Source organism: Podarcis muralis, chromosome 8 (assembly GCF_964188315.1).
Source record: "Podarcis muralis chromosome 8, rPodMur119.hap1.1, whole genome shotgun sequence".
Classification (NCBI taxonomy): Eukaryota; Metazoa; Chordata; class Lepidosauria; order Squamata; family Lacertidae; genus Podarcis; species Podarcis muralis.
In genome coordinates, this window is record NC_135662.1 from 84,725,180 (window position 1) to 84,731,179 (window position 6,000).

Here is a 6,000-nt window from a genome sequence, read left to right on the forward strand (position 1 = left end):
GGGAAAGAGAGAAACCAGGATTGGCAGATTCTGGTATTCTCATTCGGGACGGCCAAAGGATGCTTCCAGAGAATCCCGTGGCTTCCATGAATGCAGGTTCTCCTCCACTAGACTAGGAGAAACAGCAGTCTGATGAGACATTAGGGAATGTGAGTGGTTCCTCCTTGGCTTTTATTCTACATTCACAGAAACATTTTCACCTAGAGGTGATGTCCCCAGCTGTCGGAACCGGGGGATGAAAAACCAGCTGGCTTGGCCCCAGCTGGAGTGTCTCCCCTCTCAGCCTTGCCGCTGCAGAGATCCATCAGTCATCCTCCCTGATGTGCATCTGTGACTCAAGCTGCAGAGCAGGCTTGAGCACACATTGCTCAGCAGTGTAAACTGCACAGCAGATGAGGCTTGAGGTGTGGACATGATACTAAACTACGCATTTACAGTGGTACGTCGGGGTACATATGCTTCAGGTTACAGACATTTCAGGTTACTGTCACTGCTAAAATGGCCACTGTTTCTTTAATGCTTAAAAAAGCTGGGTCAGCATGAGTCAGCGGCCTGCACCGGGTTGTATATATAGAGTGAGAAATGTTAGTTTGTTGGTTGGTTGGTTAGTGAAAGCTGGTAGTGTTGATGTGTATAGTTGGTCAGTCGCTTTTGCAGAAAGACTTTTAATAATAAAAGCAGAAAGTACTCTGCAAGGATATTTTTCTCGTGGACTCTTTTATGCCGACAAGGGTCCGAGGACCAGGCTGAGGCGACAAAGGGAGGTCAGAACCTTTTTTGCTTTTTACAAACACTGACAGTTACAGACTCCGCTACCCCAGAAATAGAACCTCGGGTTAAGAACTTTGCTTCAGGATGAGAACAGAAATTGTGTGGGGGCAGCGTGGCAGCAGCAGGAGGCCCCATTAGCTAAAGTGGTACCTCAGGTTAAGAATAGTTTCAGGTTAAGAACAGACCTCCAGAATGAATTACCGTATTTTTTGCTCTATAAGACTCACTTTTCCCCTCCTAAAAAGTAAGGGGAAATGTGTGTGTGTCTTATGGAGCGAATGCAGGCTGCACAGCTATCCCAGAAGCCAGAATAGCAAGAGGGATCACTGCGCAGCAATCCCTCTTGCTGGCTTCTGAGATTCAGAATATTTTTCCCCTTGTTTTCCTCCTCCAAAAACTAGGTGCGTCTTGTGGTCTGGTGCGTCTTATAGAGCGAAAAATATGGTAAATTCTTAACCCGAGGTACCACTGTATTATACATAAATCAGGACAAAGAAAACATGGCTTCTCTCCTTGCCATCTTCTTGGAGAGTGACTGAACAAAAGCAATACAGAGCAGAAGTTCTGCTCACACCAGCAATCTGTGACATGTGACATGCAACAATCCACATATCTGCAGCAAAGGGTGGAATGGAATTCCCAACAGCAGCATCCTTAAGGAGTCTCCTCCAGACTTGTCTGCACCAACAGAGGCCTCCCCACTTGACCCTCTGCATGCCCTCTTAATTTACATTTTCCAGTGGAAGAATTTCAGGATTTTAACATGGAGAATGGCAGATCCAGTTCTGGTGGCGGGGATGAGAACCAAAGGGCCCAAATGCGGCTTGTGCTGATACGTTAAAAGGGAGAAAACCACCTGCCCAGATGAACCTAAATAGATGAATTGATACTACATTTTCCCTGTATACAAAAGTGCTTAAAAAGATGAAGGGCTCCTTGGATCTTGGGAGTAAGGCAGGGTGCTGCTTTTTCTTGATTGTGCTCTCCACGGAGTGTTGAAACGCCGTTTCTAGCATGAAGACAGCACTTCAGCAAAGGCCCTGGGAATTTGTAGGCTGCTGCAAACCAGGTGTGAAGGCGGCAAGATGTAACATCTGCAAGTAGTTTTCATGCTCAATTGCAACCTATGTATGTTGATGACACACAATTAGGCTTTTGTTTTTTGCGCTGCGTCTAGCCAGTCGAGGTTACCTACCCACCTACGTAATAATAAGCACCATTCTGCAGATGTTACCAGAATGCCCCATCCCTTTCAGGCTGGATATCATTACAAAGCAAGGCAGGAGGAGGAGGTCCCTGTATTCCAGTTGATTTAACCCGTTTTGACCAGAGGAACATATGGATAGCATTGGAAGGCCCTGAAGCAATCTGCATCCATACATTCCTGTAGCTGCTTTGCAGTTACTGACATGAAGGTGCATTTCATTACTTGCTTTATTGAGTCCATTTATAGACTGTCGATCACTTCTCCTACCTAGGCAGTTATCTTTCCACAAGGGCCAACACTGATGCCGAAATCCAGCATCGCCTGAGCTCTGCGAGTGCGGCTTTCTCCCGACTGAAGTGCAGAGTCTTTGAGGACCAGGACATTTGCAGGTAAACCAAAATGCTTGTTTACAAAGCTGTTGTACTAGCAACCTTACTGTATGCTTGTGAAACATGGACCACTTATAAACGCCATCTCCAACTCCTCGAAAGATTCCATCAACGGCGTCTCCGAAATTTTTTACACATCACTTGGGAAGACAGGCGAACTAATATCAGCGTACAGTGGTACCTCGGGTTAAGTACTTAATTCGTTCCAGAGGTCCATTCTTAAGCTGAAACTGTTCTTAACCTGAAGCATCACTTTAGCTACCACGCAATTTCTGTTCTCATCCTGAAGCAAAGTTCTTAACCCAAGGTACTATTTCTGGGTTAGCGGAGTCCGTAACCTGAAGTGTATGTAACCTGAAGGGTATGTAACCTGAGGTACCACTGTACTGGAAAAAGCAAAGATCACCAGTGTCAAAGCAATGATTCTTCAACATCAACTTCGTTGGACTGGTCATGTTGTGCGAATGCCTGATGATCGTCTTCCAAAGCAACTACTCTATTCCGAACTTAAAAATGGAAAGCGTAATGCTGGTGGTCAACAAAAGAGGTTTAAAGACTCTCTCAAGGCAAATCTTTAAAAAATGTAGTATAAACACTGACAACTGGGAAACACTGGCCTGCGAGTGCTCCAGTTGGAGAACAGCCTTTGCCAAAGGTGTCACGGGCTTTGAAGACACTCGAACTCGGGATGCAAGGGAGAAACGTGCTAAGAGGAAGGCATGCCTGGCAAACCCTCACCGTGATCAACTCCCACCCGGAAACCAATGTCCCCACTGTGGAAGGACGTGTGGATCCAGAATTGGCCTCCACAGTCACTTACGGACTCATTGTTAAAACTGTGTTTATGGAAAACAATCTTACTCGGCTACGAATGATTGCCAGAAAAAAAGAAAGAAAGACTAGCTACAGGAAAATCGAGATACATAGATACATAGTAAGCCCCATTTCAGCTGATTAAGAAAAATCCAAGCACATTACATCGGGATGCTTGGGGGGTATGAGAAAGGAAATAAAGAAATCAACACCCCCCCCCCAATTGCTGGGGTGGAAAGATGTGCTTTGCCACAAAGGAGCACACAGCCACATGATGGCACTGAGTGGGGCTTTCGCCAAACTCAACCCCCCCCCCCCGATTATCTCCCAGTTTTTGTTCTGTGCCTTGAGGTGCGGCTTCCGAGAGAGGAAACATCAGGGCAAAAAGAACAAGAGAAACTTCCTGCCCTCCATCCGTGGCCCTTTGGACATTTACTGAGATTACAGTGGATGACGGGACAAGGCCTGCCGTGCTTGTCTGCAAACTTCTTTTAACACACTGGTTCCCAACGGGTGTTCAGTGGTCCCCGGGGGAGGGTGCATGTCACAGAACAAAAATTGCCAAAGAGATGGCAATAGTAGGGGGTCGATGGTTTGGCTTTTGAAAAACTGGAGGTCCGCATTATTTAGGTAACTGGGAACCTCTGGCGCAAAGGAAGCTTTCTGGCAGCGTGAACCATAAAAGTTTATTCAGATTTGCCATGCAAAATGAGATATTATACCAATCAGGAGAAATTCTGCAGTCTTTCATCTTTCCTCCTCCTGCTTTCCTCCCCGCTCACAGCCTTTTTTTAAAAAAGACATCTGACACTTAGCAAATGTTCTCAACAACGGGGGGGGGGGGGGTCACGTGTGGAAAAGAGAGCATCAGAGTGAGAGAAGGCCTCTGTTCCTCACCCCCCCCCATTAATAATGGGGTGATGTGATTTGTATATTCTTAGCTCTTCAATTATCTCACTGTATTTTTCAGTTTTTCATTAGTAAGTGCTGGAGAAAGAAAAACACACACACACCATATTATATATATATTTACAGTGGTACCTCGGGTTACATACACTTCAGGTTACAGACTCCGCTAAGCCAGAAATAGTACCTCGGGTTAAGAACTTTGCTTCAGGGTGAGAACAGAAATCGTGCTCCGGCGGTGCGGCAGCATCTGGAGGCCCCATTAGCTAAAGTGGTGCTTCAGGTTAAGAACAGTTTCAGGTTAAGAACGGACCTCCGGAGCGAATTAAGTACTTAGCCTGAGGTACCACTGTATATATATTAAACAATATAATCTAGCCAAATGCCATGCAACTGCTTCTTATATTTAAGGATGTAAAATTGCTAATGCAGGAGACTAACGTTCTTTGGAGATAAGCGTAGTTGCTATGGTGAGGAAGGTCCCTGCCATTCATTGCAAAAAAAGGTGGCATCCATGGCACGATCCATCGGAATATATTTTTGCTATTGAAGTAAGTGCAGTTCACTAGCATACTGCAGACTGCGTGAGGCGTATGCTTCTCTTGTGATATATGCATATACAAACACACACATAGATGTGAAGTCTTCACCCATTTTAAAATGCATAACTGTTTTCTCTACTGCTGAAGAGAAATGGGAAGGGGTTAGAGCTTATTTTTTGTAGATAACAGCAATCCTTAAATGAACAAAGCTTCATTTAACATTCAAATTAAAAAAAAATGCATGTCACTAGTTGGCTCAGTGAAAATCAGTAGCTTTAGTTAGCTTTTTTAAATTTTAAACTTTATCTTGTAGGCTCTAATGATCTGCATTTGCTTCTGAAATGTATTCAGGCAATAATCTGCAATAAATTGGTGATTTTCAGCACTTAGGACTTGCTACTGAATATTAAACAGAATGGCAGTGTGTTTGTCAACAACCAATTCTTGAGAGGTTTATTGCTTTTGTTAATGATAAACAAACCATTTATATCACTACGAGACATTTAAAAAGAGGGGAGTACAAATGACTAGTTCCATAGGGGAAATATTTAGCAGCTAGAAGATAGATATAGACATAGATAGATACAGAGATACGTAGTCATGGGTAAAGTTCTTTTCATTGTAAAGGTCAACACTACTTCCATAAATCACTTGAGACCATAACTGTTCTTTTTCAGAAACAACAGCTTTTGTCAGCCTGGTGCCTTCCAGATTTTCTGGGGCTACAACTTGTAGGATGCTCCCCCCAGAGAGGTTTGCCTGGTGTGTTGGTTACATATCCTTAGGTACCCAGCAAAAAGAAGCCACTTATTTAGCCTTTGGCTAATTAAACAATAAGGTCCATATAGTAAAAGCTATGGTTTCCCCAGTAGTGATGTATGGAAGCGAAAGCTGGACCATAAAGAAGGCTGATCGCCGAAGAATTGATGCCTTTGAATTATGGTGCTGGAGGAGACTCTTGAGAGTCCCATGGACTGCAAGAAGATCAAACCGATCCATTCTTCAGGAAATCAGCCCTGAGTACTCACTGGAAGGACAGGTCCTGAAGCTGAGGCTCCAATACTTTGGCCACCTCATGAGAAGAGAAGACTCCCTGGAAAAGACCCTGATGTTGGGAAAGATTGAGGGCACAAGGAGAAGGGGACGACAGAGGACGAGATGGTTGGATGGTGTTCTCGAAGCTACAAACATGAGTCTGACCAAACTGCGGGAGGTCGTGGAAGACAGGAAGGCCTGGCGTGCTCTGGTCCATGGGGTCACGAAGAGTCGGAAACGACTAAACAACTAAACAACAACAACAATTAAACAATCTATGGCCTTTTTGTTACTGTGCCATAGCATTCTTGTGCTTTTAGACTATAGACTGCCCTGC